At 44.0% G+C, this 17,136-nt stretch overlaps 1 long non-coding RNA gene across 1 annotated transcript in view; it reads left to right on the forward strand.

The window, feature by feature from the left end:
* LOC124613114 overlaps positions 1 to 17,136 on the forward strand; it is a 734,013-nt gene that overhangs the window by 184,563 nt on the left and 532,314 nt on the right. The window contains exon 2 of the long non-coding RNA XR_006979607.1: positions 4,313 to 4,428. This is a non-coding gene — a long non-coding RNA (uncharacterized LOC124613114). The remainder of the gene's footprint in view (positions 1 to 4,312; positions 4,429 to 17,136) is intronic.

The raw sequence follows: 17,136 nt of genomic DNA on the forward strand, positions 1-17,136 counted from the left end.
ATAAGCTGTTCCAAAGCATAAAGGGAGGCATAAGCCGTAGCGTATTTGATAGCATCGTGAGCTGTGAAGAGAAAGGTAGCAGATGCGTGTCCACTTCCTTTCATTTTTTCATCTTTTATTTATTAAAAGATGCTAGGCCTTTCTTATTAATTTAATTGAAATATAATCCGCAGTAGCCGATGTTGTTTATAATAAATAACGTATTTGCTGCAATTTTTGGTGCATAAGCCAGTGACTGTAATATTTCCCCAATGACCAAAAATCTTAAGGTGGATGCTAGTCTGTCTCACAAAGTAAACACAGTTTACTGAAAGTTTTTGCTATTAGGAAACTTTGTGTAAAATATATAGAAATATCGTGGTTTTATGGACTGCCTCGTGTTTTTATCTAGCCGGGAAAATTTTTTTGAGCAGCTTCAAAAAAGTCTCCTCTTCCGTTCAAATGAAATCACGAAACTAATCTCGGTCTTTAAATCTATGTGATGAAGTACGTTACTTCAGTGTGTTGCAAGTCAGTGCAACGTCGAGATTATGGATATTATGCATGCGAAAATTGCCATTACACGCTATACTTTAACTGAATTCAATGTAAAAACGAAATTGCGACTAAGTTTTGAGTTAACGAATAATTTCTACTAGTATGTGTCTGAGTGTTCCTGTTCAGCAGTTCGCTGTAGAAGCCATCGATGGGTCCAGAAGTTTCTTCGCGATTCTCTCCACTCTTCTTCCACACACGCTACAGATTTAGCGTAGCTGATTTACACACGTCCATTTTAGTAAAGAAATTGTGTGATTTACGCGCCAGATACAGCCGAGATGAAGCAGATCGTTTCAGAGAGTGCAGCAACCACGACTGACATTGCGTCTGGTGGGCTCTGCGATAGCAAACACGTACTGTTTGAGGACGGCCTAAACGTTGTGGGACGAATTTCACTACACACTGAAAGCCTTGGGGAGCCTCCCAGATCCATGACCGTCCAAGTGCTGCAAACTACTCACAGAAATTGATCGCAGGTGGATCCAAGCTCGTACCAATTGCTTGTTTATGACGAAATTTTCTGTAGGATGCAGATAATGTGCCTTTGGTAGTCACAAAGCACCGTCATACCTATTGTTGGTGGTGCCTGAGGTAATTCATTGTCTTCCTGAAGGTAGAGGTCACCTGCAGGGTGCAATAGCCGAAAATATGGATGAACATGCTCTGACAGTAGGTTCCTGTATCGGTCATCAATGAGAGACGATAGCAGAGGTATCAGAAACTCAGTTTCCTACCATGTAAACATCACCAACATGAGAATACATCCACCGCAACGACGCCATTTGGCAAGCTGGAGACATCATTTGCTATGGTTCTCGTGCCCGATATTGGCATTTAGTAACATGCAATGCGATTCATCAGACAACCTGTTCCATGGTTCGAGGATCGAATTATATGCGCCCAGTGCACATTCTAATCTGTCATTGTCGGGTGCTGAGCAGAGAAACTTAATGTGGGGGCTATAGTGCTGGCTGCTCCAGCACCGAATTGCCCAGTGCGTTGTTAGACTCATGTATTATCGATGTTTCAGTGTGCAGGAGTCAACACGACCCCTGTCATCGACACGTTGTTGCCCACGGTAATGGACTCAGGTGGCGGGGTTCCCGTGTTGAGGTACTTAGCTCACTGTTCGTAGGGAATCATTCTGGAATAACACATAAAACATGCGTCGGCACCTATTATTTAGTCTCGAAAAATTGCTTTGTTACGTATGTTAATATCCCGTGGATGATTTGTACGATTAATTTTAATGCCGTGAAAATAGTAAAAAAAAAAAAACTGCAACCAATCCCACCTTTTCTGCGCTCTAATAAATGATTCATTCAATGAGTCTGGTTGTTGTTTTTTTCGTTCGGTGACAAGGAAAACTTCCTTTGGGAAGCGTTAATGTTGTTTTAAATGTATTTGACCGTTGTAGGTGACTGTGCTGAGTGAATCTATAGTTTGTGTCGTTATTGTAATATCGATGACAATACGACGACGTGACAGGGAGAAGGCCTACACTCAGGGCAGACCAACCGCATTGCAGCACAGCCTCTCTCCCCTCCTCACGGCAGCACGAGCAGCTGCTGCAAGTTCCGCCAGGATAAATATTTGTCCCGATCCTGCCTATCTACTGTACAGATCCCTACACAAGGCGCCGCAATATTGGCTGGTACCTTCCATCCTTTTTCTGAAATGTAGGCGGTAAGAAGCCGTTATCGATGTCCTCTCTCCTTCTGCCTGTATAGACTACTCATTGTTTAGTCCTGCAGTACTACTTCCCAAGGCGAGCAGATGGTGGATTCAATTTTGTCAAGAAAAATAACGTGCAGCATAGCATCAGTGGTGAAACGTAAGGAACGCCAGACTTTACAGAACATAAAACTGAAATGTACACTTACCGTTACCGGTATTCTAATTATTACTACGATTTTGAACATAGGTCTGCGGTCTGTGGCTATGCAAGCATGTAAAAGTGGGCATTACTGATTCTTTCCGTCTACGTTCGGAAGTGGGAGTCTTACATTTTCTGTTTTTATGTCGCATCATTATGAAACACTGAATAACTATGCAACAGACGTTTCGGCCGTTTTGGGGCTCTGAAGAGGTCTGCTTCAAAGGTAGTGGAAATGTCGCTTGTTTCGTTCGTTTAGTGCTGTATAATGACGCTGCCTAACACACGAAATGATAGTGTTTAAATTGATACTGGCCGTGAAAACCTGCGAACTTAACATTCGTGTCAGACTTGTCACTGGCAGAAGGTAGGTATGGTCTGTGATAAGGCGCCTGTAGCTTTTTGCAGGGCCATACGCAAGGCATGGAGAATAGGCCACCGCCAAGGACACAGGCACAGAGGGGCTGCACAAACTGGAGAAAAAAAAGACGGCTTAAGAATTAAGCGCGAAAAATAGGTGAGTCCACGTACCTATCATGTTCCTATCTTCTTCTGTAGAGAAGGGTTTCCCTCCGTCTACAACTGTGAAACGCGCTCTTTTGTCGCAGAGTAATTTCGTCCAAGTAGTATCATAACCCATGTCTATCGCTAACATGATTTATGTGGCGACAGCGCATTGTGTTTGGTTCGACAGGTGCTGCCTACACAACTCGCTTCTGTCCAACACTGTTCTTCCTGGTACTTTAGTTACGGTGTTCTAGGCGATGAACAACATTAACACGTCTTCTCAATATAATGTTTTGAAATTTTTTCCAGGTATGGTTGAAGTGATGCTTATCCGCACATAGAAATAGTCTTGTGGGTATTCAAGACAACACCATTAACTGCAGCATTTTTATCAAAGTTACTATAAATTAAAAATGTTAAAACAGCATTTACCGTGGAGTACAGGCGAAAGGAGACCAAGATTCAGCTATCTTGCCAATAGAATAGTTCGCAGCTGCTAAGCTGGACTTGAATTACACAGTCAAAGAGTTTTCTTCGCTCAAAGTAAGGAAATACAAAGTAAAATTATAATAAAAATGGATATTTCCTCAGCTTCCAAGTATAGCTCTTTTTCCCCTTACTTCTGATCAGTGATTTGTGTATTGTTAGTAAAAACTGTTCCTTATTACGAATCCTACTAAAACCAATGTACAGTACTTCCACAAACAATAAGATACAAATTGTGCTTTACTTCCAATTTTGTATAAATTCCTGCAATTTGTACTTACTACAGTGACACGTTTAATTTATTGTGTGCAGTTTTTTTTATCAAAATAGTTCATTTAAGTAATATTTTTAAATAATGCTTCATTACTATGAAACCTACTTAGAAGATTACAAAAATCTGCTAAATCTACGTAAAAAAACTGCAGAAAGGTAGTTTCACAGGGAAAGAGGAGCAGCACTCACAGGTCTGCCCGGGGCGCAGGATTACCTCGTTACGGCTGTAATGGTGTCTACAGCCCCTAGCACGAAAGCCCATCCACGTGGGCGTGCCCTCACACTAGCAACTGAAAAGTATCCTGTGTTATGATTTTCTTCAAATCTTGTTCGATTTTCGAGACTTGTAGTTGTAGTGGTACTATATTCACCGAAAATTGAGTAATCTGGGAATTGATACATGCAGAAGTGTAAACACTCTTACTGAAATGTTAGTGGGTGGTGGGAGGGGAACAATCAAGATCCCTAACTCCCCCCCTCCGCCGCCCCATCTTGGATCTGTGCGTGACGTGACGCTGTTCGTACTCCAGCTCTGCCTCTACCATCTGATTGTGCTCGCAGTTAGCTAGGAGTTTGTGGAGCGCTTGTATGTGGAGGGGCAGTATGAGAAGGTTGGTTTGTGTTGTGTTTCAGCCATGACGATGCTGCCGCTGCTCCCGAGGGACATCCACGTGCCAGAGCACGCCCTGGCGCGCCGCGGCGCCATCTGCTTCTTCCGGGAGGTGGCCAAGGTCCGTCCCCACCAGCAGGTCAGTGCTACAAACTCTTTGTATTACATCACACGAGACCCAGTCAGCTCACAGGAGTTACCTCGGTGCACAGTAATGAATTAACATAAAAAGTACATTCAAATTTAGTGCTACGGAGCCCTCTCTAACTCTACTGGGTAATTATTTTAATACAAACACGCACGCGGATACCACTTGCTTGTTTCATAAGCTGTTAAATAAACGGCAGGGTTACTCCGCGTTACATTTTGACTTCGTCGAATTATAGACTGTAGTTAATTGTTGCAGTGCCTTAAAAATGGTAATACTCCATAAATAACTGTAAGATTCACAGAATTTCTATAGTGTTCGTGGCGGCCTTGGTGGTATGTTGTGACGTACATAAAGTTTTTAATACTCTGATGTTCAGAAAAACAAACATCTTGAACGACTAGAGATAGGACGTTCATATTCAAAGGACATGACACTAGTGTGTTCTGCAGAAATGATCAGGATTTCAGTCACCTCGGTTCAGCATGTGTCCTGTTCACTAGTAGGCACAGGGTCCACCGCGGGCCCTGATAACTTGTTCGATGCGTGATGGCATCGACGCGTATAAGTCGCGTATGGCGTCCTGTAGTATAGCCATTCATGCTTTATTCACCTAATTTCAAAGTTCCTATGTGGTGTTTGGCATTGGATCACAGCACTGCACCCGTTGCTTCACCATGTCCCACCCACTTTCGATTGGCGACGAGTTTGCTGATTTGGCGGGTCAGGGCCAAAGGCTGACACCCTGTGACGCCAAGAAGATACGTGTTCGTGCAGCATCGTACGGTAGTGCACCGTCTTGCTGATCAATGGCGTTTGCGGTGTCGTGCAGAAAAGGTACGGCCACGGGTCGCAGGATGTCATTCACGTAGGTTACACTGCTCACAATGCCCTGGACACGCACCAGCTGTGATTTGTGGTTGCATTCACTAGCACCCCACACCATAAGGCTTTGATATGGCGCTGTATGTCATGCAAATGCGGTCACTGTTATGCCACTCTCCCTGTCTGCGGCGAACCAAAATGCGGCCATCATTTTCAAACAAATAGAACCTGGATTCGTCTGAAAACACGCTCTGATTCCATTCCTGTCCCTAGTGACGTCTTTCCATACACCATTGCCGTCTAGCATGTTTCTGTACATTCGTCAAACGTAGATGGAGAAATGGACGACGCGCGTGTGACCCCTTGCCATAATAAAAGACGACTGTCGCCCCTCGCAGTGTGCGATGTGTTTCACTGTTGCACCAGAGCGAGGAGGACGCAAATGTGTCGTGCAGTGCCATTCAGATGAGCTGTCGATCTTATCGGGGGGGGGGGGGGGGGTGAATGGTACGATGGTACGTCTTGACCCATCTCGTCGTGTTCTGCGGCCTTCCATTCGGCACACGCCCGTCGCACTGCCTAAAGACTTGGTCCCACAAGTCCAGTAATTTCCCAGATGGATGCCAATAAGTCGGCCTCCTTCAAAATCACTGTGATCTGACGGTACGGTTCGCACATCCGTCTGTGAGAGGCATCCTGCACGTCTGCTCGAGTCACACTGATTCATTGCCCTCGTCTTATACCGACAACGAGAGCCGCAGTTCTTTTTATCGGTAGGTGGTTGAGCGCCGCGAAATCGGTGTTGACCTTAAACCAGCGGGCGGACATGGTTCAAATGGTAATCATATCTGCAAAACATACTAATGTACATGCCCTATGAATATGAACATCCTATCTCTAATCGGTCAAGGTGTTCTTTTTTTCTTTACATTAGTGTGTTTTAACGCTAAGTCGATTAGCTTCATACTGCAGGTTAGCTAAATGACCTACTGAAATATTTTTGATTACATAACTGTACCGAAACTCAAACGCACAGAATTAACTGTAATGCCAAGTCCAAATATCTGCACTCAGGGCCACTAACCGTCATCGCATGACATAATTTTGTGAGTGAGTCTGCAGAGTATAAAAATTGGTTGCTGGAGGTATGACGGCTGTTTGCCGACCAACCATTTGCAAGACATAATCGAGGTTTGATATATGAGACGGTCATCATTCTTCGAAGAAGCCTGGCAAATTCCTCTCCACATATGGTCGACTGCTGATCTTTCAATGCGTAGTCCGAGGGCAGTCAGAAGGAGGTACACTACTTCCGGCATTGGAACTTGGAACCTGTCTCATATACCGCCAGCCACGAATTCCTCTCCTGCCAACCTCTTCGTCGAAGAGCAGCATTTGCAAACTACAGCATCAATTACTTGCTGTATGTATTTCAGTTTCTGTCTTCCTCTACAGTTTTTACCATCTGCAGTTCCCTTTAGTACCTTGGAAGTTATTCCGTGACGTCTGACCAGATGTCCTACCATTCAGTCCCTTCTTTGCGTTAGTGTTTCCCATTGATTTCTTTCCTCGTTGATCTTTCAGAGAACCACCTCATTCCTTACCTTATCGGTCGACCGAATTTTCAACACTCTTCTGTAGCACCATGTCTCAGATGCTTCTATTCTTGTATTTTCTGGTTTTCTCACAGCCCATGGTTCACTACCATACAATGCTGTGTCCAAACGTACATTCTCAGAAATTTCTTCCTCAAGTTAGGCCTGCTTTTGATATTAGTAGATTTCCCTTGGCCAGCAATGTCCTTTTTTCAGTGCTGGTGGGTTATGCATGTCCTCGTTGCGTCCGCCATGGGTTAGTTTACTGCCTAGATAGCAGAATTTCTAAACTTCATCTACTACGTGATCCCCAGTCGTGCTGCTAAGTTCCTCGTTGTTCTCATTTCTGCTACTTCCCATTAATTCTCTTTCTTCGATTTACTCAGCCATATTCTTTACTGATTACACTGTTCACTCCGTTCAGTAGATACCGTAATTCTTCTTCACTTTCCCCGAGGGTAGCAATGTTAGCAGCGAATCTTACCATAGATATCATTTCACCTGAAATTTTAATTCCTCTCTTAACCCTTTCTTTCATTTTCATCACTGCTTCTTCGATGCATAGATCGAACAGTAGGGGCAACAGATTACACTCCTGTCTTGCACCCTTTTTAACTCGAGCACTTCCGTCTCTCCGTCTGTGGCTCTGAGCACTATGGGACTCAACAGCTATGGTCATCAGTCCCCCAGAACTTACAACTACTTAAACCTAACTAACCTAAGGATAGCACACAACACCCAGTCATCACGAAGCAGAGAAAATCCCTGACCCCGCCGGGAATCGAACCCGGGCGTGGGAAGCGAGAACGCTACCGCACGACCACGAGCTGCGGACTCTCGGTCTGTTTCTCGGTCTGTCTCTCGGTCTTGTTGCCTCTTGGCTCTTGTACATGTTGTATCTTACGCATGTTTTGCTGTAGCTTGCCCCTATTTTTCTCAAAATTTCGACCATCTTAGACGATCTGACATTGTCGAACGCTTTTTCCAGATCGACAAATCCTATGAACGTGTCTTGATTTTTCTTTACTTTTGTTTCGATTATCAACCGCAACATCAGAAGTGCCTCTCTGGTGCCTTTATATTTCCTAAATACTCATTTTACTAAGGTTTGAAGCTCCTCTTTTTGTTCTTCCGTGTTTGCGATTTAATAAATGGGTTGTTTTGAAAATCAGCCTTATGCAAACACACTTAGTTTATTTTTATATTTAACCAGACATGTTTCGACACCAGTTTGTCATCTTCTGTGGGTCAAATTTTTTATTTCTGTAAAGTACAGTATCACATTTATAATAATTTAACTGCTGTAGGCCTAAGAATTACAGTATGTGCAATTTGCTTTGTTTTGTTTAGACACTCACTTTAAAATTGCATCGCTACCTGAACTGTAATATTATACACTGGTTTTAGAGCTCGTTTTCTTCGTTTTTAATTTTTTATTTATTTTTATTGGCAGCATGTCATCTACAATCTAGCGAAGAAGAAAATTATTGCGTATTTGTGAAGAACTATTTCGAGTGTAGAAGTTATATACGTTTCTGTACTTATTTTTTTTCGACCTTTTTCGTGTCTCTGGTTGGTGGCTCGATCAACTGATGTTCAGTGCATTGTTTTCGCTCAGTTTTTCACAAATTTCCGCTCACTACCTCAACTCACATGCACTTTCACAAAATGTAGCGAAATGTGATCTGAGCAGACACTTCTAATAGCAAACTCAGTGAGAGGTGTTATGTTATTGTTGCTGCTCAGTTGTTCATCGTTGGCGTTGTTTGTTGTGGCGCTAATTTTGAATGTTTCATCAGAACTGATGCGGTGTGGCTGCTGGGAGAGGTCAGAATGTACGTAATATATGTGTGTGTGTGTGTGTGTGTGTGTGTGTGTGTGTGTGTGTGTGTGTGTGAGAGAGAGAGAGAGAGAGAGAGAGAGAGAGAGAGAGAGAGAGATGGAAGAAGGGGTGGGGAAGGAACCAAGAAAACAAAAGTCTCTTTATTTTAATTTTTTATTTTATAGTCTGTTTGACTAATGTTTTTTGTGGCAGCTCCCCACAAAAAACAATGCACTGAATAGCAGTTGGCCGGCCGGTGTGGCCGAGCGGTTCTAGGCGCTTCAGTGTGGAACCGCGCGACCGCTAAGGTCGCAGGTCGCAGGTTCGAATCCTGCCTCGGGCATGGATGTGTGTGATGTTCTTAGGTTAGTTAGGTTTAAGTAGTTCTAAGTTTAAGGGAACTGATGGCCTCAGATGTTAAGTCTCATAGTGCTCAGAGCCATTTGAATAGCAGTTCATCGTGACACCAACCAGAGACACGAAACAGTACAGAAAAGTACATAACCTCTACACTCCAAACAGTTCTACACAAATGCGCAATAATTTTCTTCATGGCTGGTTTGCAGATGACATGCAGTCAAAAGAAAATGAAGAAAACGAGCACTAAAACCGGTGTGTAATAATACAGTTCAGTAATTTTAAGGCGAGTGTCTAAACAAAACTGAGCAACTTGCACATGTTGTAATTATTAGGCCTACAGCAGTTAAATTATTACAATTGTGATAATGTACTTTACAGAAATAAAAAATTTGACCCACAGAAGATGACACATTGATGTTGAAACATGTCTGGGTAAATATAAAAATAAACTAATTGTGTTTGCGTAAGGCTGACTTTTCCAAACATCCCACCTTTCTTACAGCCAAACTGATCACCATCCCACACATCCTCAATTTTCTTTTATAGTCTTCTGTGTACTATTGTTGCCAGCAGCTTGGATGCATGAGCTCTTAAGCTGATTGTGCGATAATTCTCGTACTTCTCAGCCCTCAGTCATCGGAATTATGTGGATGATTTTTCTCCGAAAGTCAGATGGTGTATCGCTAGACTCATACATTCTACACACCAACGTGAACAGCCGTTATGTTGCCACTTCCCGCAATGGTTTTAGAAATTCTGATTGAATGTTATCTGTTCCTTCTGTCTTATTCGATCTTAAACCTTCCGATGTTCTTTTAAATAATGGTTATGATAATACTGGATCCCCTGGGTATCCTATATCGACTTCTGCTTCTTCTGTCACGTCATCAGACAAGTCTTCCGCCACATAGAGGCCTTCAGTAGTTCAGCGTACTCTTCCCACCTATCCGCTCTCTCCTCCGCATATAACAGTGGAATTCCCATTGCACTCTTAATGTTACCAAACTTGCTTTTACTTTCACCGAAAATTGTTTTGACTTTTCTATATGCTAAGTCAGTCCCTCCAACAATCATCTCTCTTTCGACTGCTTCACATTTTTTATGTAGCCATTTCGTCTTAGCTTCCCTGCAGTTCCTATTTATTTCATTCCTAAGTATCGGGCATTCTCGGAACATTTTTGTACTTCCTTCTTTCATCGATCAATTGAGGTGTCTCTTCCGCTACCCATGGTTTCTTCACAGTTGACTTCTCTGTACCTATGTTCTTCTGCCTAACTTCTGTGATTGCCACTTGTAGAGATGTCCATTCCTCTTCAACTGAACTGCCTTCTGAGCTATTCATTATCGCAGTATGTTTAGTCACAGAGAACTTCGCGCGTATCTCTCCGTTCCTCGGTACTTCCGTATCCCACTTCTTTGCGTATTGATTCTTCCTGACTAATCCCTTGAGTTTCAGCCTAATCTGCAGCACTGCTAAATTGTGATCTGAGTCCTGCTCCTGGGTACGTCTTAAATCCAGTATTTAATTTCGGAATCTGTCCCTGACAATGATGTAATCTGACTGAAATCTTACTGTATCTACCGGTCTTTCCTAAGTAAACCTCCTCCTCTTCTGATTCCTGAACAGGGTATACACTATTACCATCTGAAATTAATTGCAGAACTCAGTCTTTCTCCTCTCTCATTCATTCTACCAAGCCCATACTCTCCCGTAGCTCTTTCTTCTACTTGTTCCCATACAACCGCATTCAAAATGGCTCTGAGCACTATGCGACTTAACTTCTGAGGTCATCAGTCGCCTAGAACATAGAACTAAGTAAACCTAACTAACCTAAAGGCATCACACACATCCATGCCCGAGGCAGGATTCGAACCTGCGACCGTAGCGGTCACGCGGTTCCAGACTGAAGCGCATACAACCGCATTCCACTCCCCCATCCCCATTAGCTTTGTATCTCCCTTTACCTACTGAATTATCCGTTCAGTATACTTTGTGTATCTCTTCTTTTCCGCTAGCGACGTCTGCGTGTATACCTGAACTATAGTTGATGGTGTTGGTCTTCTGTAGCTTCTGATAACAACCCTATCACTGAACTGTTAACAATAACTCTCTCTCTCTCTGCTCTGCTTCCTGTTCATACCGAATCCTACTCCCGCTCTATCATTTTTTTTGTCTGCTATGCTGCGCAATACTGCGAACTAGCACATTGAGGTCAACACTAAAGGCCTTAATGCATATGCAGGCATCATTGATAAGGTGCCTTCTGCTAGTTGGAAAATAACTATAGAGCTTTTAGTTTTTGAGTGTGAGTTTCTGCCTATGGCGCTTCAGAATAATTCGGGTTTAGGGAGATTTAGTACGGTTCATGTGCAGCATCCTATTGCACGTATGTTTTGTTGCTTAGCTCCAATGTAACTGACAGGGCTAAGGTTGTTAAATGAAAGCCATTATATATTTTATTTTAGTTGATAAAGCAAAGCCTTTATTGAAGCCAGTCAAATGTTGCAGTCAATATTTGTGTAGTTTTACTCACGTGAGATAACACAAAGGTGATCAACTTTCACCCAGAAAATATTAATAATAGTCTTTCAGTGTTTATACGTACGTGATATTTAATGATAGTTCTGAAATTAATTAGAATTTCCATTAGATTTGGTATCAGTAATGTCTGATAAGAGAATCTGTCCACAATTTAACTATGTCTGGGTAATGTTTTTTAACTTGCAGTTCAGTGTTTTCGTTTCCGCAGCTTCACTGAAATATTAATTATTCCATTACAATTGGGTTTTCATGGAAAATTATGGTGATGAATTCAGTTAAGTTCTCACCTGAATGCATCATTTTTAGTTATTTTACTAATTAAAGGGATCAGTTGTGTCAGCTGCAGGAATGTAAATAGCGTACATTACACTCGTTTTTGTTGCACGAAATATTCTATTTTGGGCTAGATAATTTTCTTACCCTTTACAAAACACACGTTACACAACAATTAATACCTTCCCACCTCTAAGATTAAAATAAGAAACCAATAATATGACTATTCTCCCTCAAAAGTCTTAGAGCTCGATGTTGACCGTCGTGATCTTACGAGTCGAGTTTCTCGACAGCGGACGGTTACCAGCCTCTCTTAGAGGTTACTGAAGAGGCAGAGACCTTGATTTGATGTGTCCACCTGCTCACTGCGTTCCCCTCGGCCTCGTGCTCTCGATCTTACCTTCCGTGATTATTCTCTACAGATTTTTCTCCACCTCTTCACTCACTGTGGCCAAAGAACTGGTTGATACGAGAAAAAATGGTTCAAAAATGGCTCTGAGGACTATGGGACTTAACATCTGAGGTCATCAGTCCCCTAGAACTTAGAACTACACTGCTGGCCACCGTAAATGCAACACCAAGAAAGACAAGAGGTAGCACAACAAAATTTATTTTGTAGATAACATGTTGACCAAGTATCAAATGATTACGCTTACAGACGTCTGTGACATGTGGTTCCTGCCAGAATCAGTAGCCAGAGTAGCTGCCATTGTTGGAGATCACCGCTGCCACACGTCTCGGCATTGAGTCAAAGAGACGTTGGATGTGTTCCTGGGGTACAGCAGCCCAAGCAGCTTCCACACGTTGCCAAAGATCATCTGGTGTGGCAGCTGGGGATGTAATCTGGGTCACTCGTTGAGCAACCATGGACCACATGTTTTCTATCGGCGAAAGATCCGGAGAGCGAGCCGGCCAGGGAAGCACTTCAATCTGGTTGTTGACGAAGAACCTTTGGACAATGCGTGCCACGTGTGGTCGCGCATTATCCTGTTGAAATATGGCTGTGGCCGAGCCCTGAAGGTAAGGAAGGACAACTGGCTCCAGCATCTCGGATATGTAGCGCCGGCTATTTAAAGTACTGGCAACGCGTACTAGAGGCATGCGAGAGTAATATCCAATACCGCCCCATACCACAATGCCCGGTGCAAGACCAGTGTGGTGGTGCATAACGCAGCTGTCCAGCATCCTCTCTCCACGGTGTCTCCACACTCGAATCCGACCATCGTGGTGCTGCAGACAGAAGCGTGCCTCGTCAGTAAAGACAACGTCATTCCATTCTGCCGTCCACATCCGTCTGTCATCACACCATTGGCGACGAAGACATCTGTGGTTCTGCGTCAATGGTAGTCGAAGCAATGGACGTCTTGTGGACAGACCACTCTGCTGTAAACGGCGTCGAATGGTACGCGCAGACACTGGATGATACGTTACAGACGCAATGTGCTGTGCTATGGTTCGGGATGTCACTGAGCGATCCGTCACTGCCATGCGCACAATTTGCCTATCAGCACGTGCAGTGGTGCACCGAGGTGAATGCGATCGACAACGTCGGTCCGTCGTACCCTCCTGCATCCAACGGTCACATATCCGCATTACAGTTGTTTGGTTTCGTCCAACACGACTAGCGATTTCTCTGTATGATAATCCACAATCTCGGTAAGCCACTACCCTTCCTCTGTCGAACTCGGATACTTGATCAAACGATGTTCGCTGTTGTCTACGAGGCATAACTGATCGTCTTGTGAAACAACCACAAGGTAAACACACGTGCCGAACGTACACTCGTCGAAATCGCCAAGCCTTAAATGGCGCTATGAGGTGGCGCCACAGGCGCGCGTGATGTGCGTCTGCGCTGAAATTCTAATCAGTTGCATATCTCATCGCTGCAAACCCATGGTGTAAATTTCACTTCATTCGGATGCTTCCTTCAGGGTGTTGCATTTACGGTGGCCAGCAGTGTACTTAAACCTAACGAACCTAAGGACATCACACACATCCATGCCCGAAGCAGAATTCGACCATGCGACCGTAGCGGTCGCGCGGTTCCAGATTGAAGCGCCTAGAACCGCTCGGTCAGACAGGCCTGGAGATAGTGAGTGGCTCGATAATGGACCAGTAATTGACCTTTCGATTCATTTTATGAGAAACACCCTGTGCCAGCACCAAATCTCAAGCCCATCACCGCTGCTTGTATCTGACCATGTTTCGCAACCGTAAAAGAAGACGGATTTTTGTGCTATTCGTTGTCTCTCTCTGTTCTTCCAGATCTTGGTGAGCTGCTTCATAACCACTCACTCAAGGGTGATCCGTCGTCTTACCTTCAGATCTCGTGGCTCGGATGGTTGACTCAAGGTTGATAAAACAGTGCACGCCTTCCATTTCCTTTATTTGACCTGTGAGTTGGGCCTGTGCTCCTCGATCAGTTATCATGAGTTTGAACTTGCTGAGTCCGATGTCTAACCCACTTGACAGACTAACGTTCCTTAGTTTTGTCAGTATTTCAAAAATGGCTCTGAGCGCTATGGGACTCAACTGCTGAGGTCATTAGTCCCCTAGAACTTAGAACTAGTTAAACCTAACTAACCTAAGGACATCACAAACATCCATGCCCGAGGCAGGATTCGAACCTGCGACCGTAGCGGTCTTGCGGTTCCAGACTGCAGCGCCTTTAACCGCACGGCCACTTCGGCCGGCATTTGTCAGTATTTCAGCAAGTTCATTTTCACTACTTGCTTAAAGCACGGTGCGATCAGTTAACGGAGATTTTTAGTAGCTTTTCCACCAATTAAGATGCCTTTAATGCAACCATCAAGAGCTTTCGTAATGATGATGACTATTACATTAATAAAAATCTGAAAACAATTGTTTCCGGTTTTTAGTTACTTGCTGGGACGCATGTAACAGTGCTAAGGGGATTACAACAGCTTCTGTAGTGGGTTTGTTACCGCGTGGTTTTGAGTTGGAGAGCTGATGCGCGAGTCATGGCAGCGCGTTTACATCGGGAGGTTTCAGGCAGCGGTTTTTGTGCGTTTTTTAGGCCTAGTGCTGGTGTCAGTGGCTCTCGCTAACAGCCGTTTATGTGTACAAGCAAAGTCTTCCACGATCTATCAGCTGGCGAAGTGCCTCACACGATATCTACAAGACAAGTGTTCTACTCCTGGAGGGCATAACCCGTAATGTTCTTCAATATATTGCATGAGCATGTCCATATATGTGATTGGTCAACTTGGGTTCCTCGCCTCGACAGTCGAATTTTTCGTATTTCGTAAAAACTTCTGTTGGTACTTAATGCCCTCTTCTTTTTCCAGAAACTTGTTCTCTGAAAGCATTCCAATCTCACCTTCCGTTGTGTGTACTTTGTTATTTATCTGTCGTCAATTTTTCAGGTGTAGTAGACAACTGCCTTTATTTTGCAAACATATGCGTCTCTGCCTCAAGTTAAGAGTATGTCATCCGTCGGGACCACTGACCTGCACCTGCGACAGCCATACTGGAACGTGCCTGCTTTGGGCGGTATTTTACAGCAATTTTTTTTCTCCCTGTGACACAATTTACAGGATAGCTGTGCTCGCATCTGCAATCAAACGTAACATCTTCAGGAAACATTCCCAAGTTCTGAAAGCATCTCCCCACCTATCTTCTCCCTACGTTCTCCAGCATTGTGTACGTTTCAACATCTTCCCACGGCATATCGTCGCGTACGTTGTGGTCAGAAACATCGCCGATGCCTCACTTGCCAGAACACTTTCTTAAAGATAGTAAAGCAGAGAAATTACCTTTTAAGTATTTTAAGACACTATCAACGGGGAAGGAGTGGTGCCTTTACATACTGTCGGACAAGGTGAAGCGTGATTAGTCTGAAAACGTTACATTTTACCACTCAGTACACCAACAATAGCGTTCATGTACCTCTTGCTGTCAGAGACATTTGCCGTTTTTGGACTGTAGAAGCCGACTCAACGGCGCAGAATCTTCGACACGATCAGTCGTGCTCCGGCTGCCATGCTGCAAAGTAGACAAAACTCTGTAGCGAAGGTGTACCCTTCGTTACAGCGACTCAAACAAGGTGGCGGCCGTTCCGTGCTGTGATAATGTGTCATCGAATGCCCACTCCTGTATCAAATCATTACACACACGCTCAGCTGTCGTAACAGCCTACCCTGCGAGGTCAGACAACTTTGCATATCGCTCTGATCCGTTGAAACTACAATGTTAATACAGCCAATGCGATGCAAACGGTGAATTATTTCTTCAGATTTTTTTGTTACTTTGACTATTAATGAGTTTTTATGTTATCTGATGTTAAAAACTGTTCAGAATTAGTCTATAATGCAGTACAGAAATCTATTTAGAAGCTCCAGGTGAGGTAGCAGCTCCTGTGAACAAAGATTAGTCGACGGTCAGAGGGACTCCGCAGTGTTCAACGCGTTCCCGGATACTGCAGCTGGAAGCTCTTGTAGTGAAGGCGTGAAATAATGTTGAACTCCTGGCACGCTCGTCCGTACCAACGAACATTCCTATCAAGCCCGTACCGTCGTAACTGAAACATTGATGACTGATTAGTAAAATAAGTAGCCCCTATAATTTGATTTGAGTCTCACCAGCGATGTTTCATTTGACTCCTTCCTCTTGACAATTCATTTCCATTCAGTCAACATGTAATAGGACTTTCGATCACTCGTTAACAACTCTCTTTATACCTTATCCATATCGAGTAGATACAAAACACAAAAACTATTTAATCCATACACGGATTTGTCACAGGATTTGGTATCAAAGAATAATCAGCGCATAGAGCGGATACACTCCTGCAACCAGTGGCGCACCGGCAAATACGCAGTTACCACGGTTAATAATTTTTCATAGTCATACTGCCACATTAGACAAGAAAAGGTGATAATATAATTGAAATTTTCTTTCTCCTTTCAACTTCATTGTAAGCACCTCGATTCAGTGTGATGAAGCAGTAGACCTTTCTGGCTTCTGCGCTCTTTCTATCTCTTTTTGCGCTCGTAATAACGTCATCGCCCAGTGTCGCGCCTCTAACGCGAAAGTCCTCGCTTATCACAATGCAAAACGTAAGGTTTTCATCAGGATGTGATCGTGGTTGATTAAGCGCGCCGGAGCTGGAGGCTGGTGTGATGCAGGAGAGGCGAGGCGAGCAGGACTGCGGCAGCTCGCGTCCCCCACCCTCACCCCCCTTCGCGCGGTGTTACCAGCCGCCGTGCCGGCCTGCTTCCCACTGCCCAAGGCCGGGCGGCTGACAGCTGACAGCGTGCCCA

This window comes from Schistocerca americana, chromosome 4, assembly GCF_021461395.2.
Source record: "Schistocerca americana isolate TAMUIC-IGC-003095 chromosome 4, iqSchAmer2.1, whole genome shotgun sequence".
In the NCBI taxonomy this organism is placed as follows: domain Eukaryota; kingdom Metazoa; phylum Arthropoda; class Insecta; order Orthoptera; family Acrididae; genus Schistocerca; species Schistocerca americana.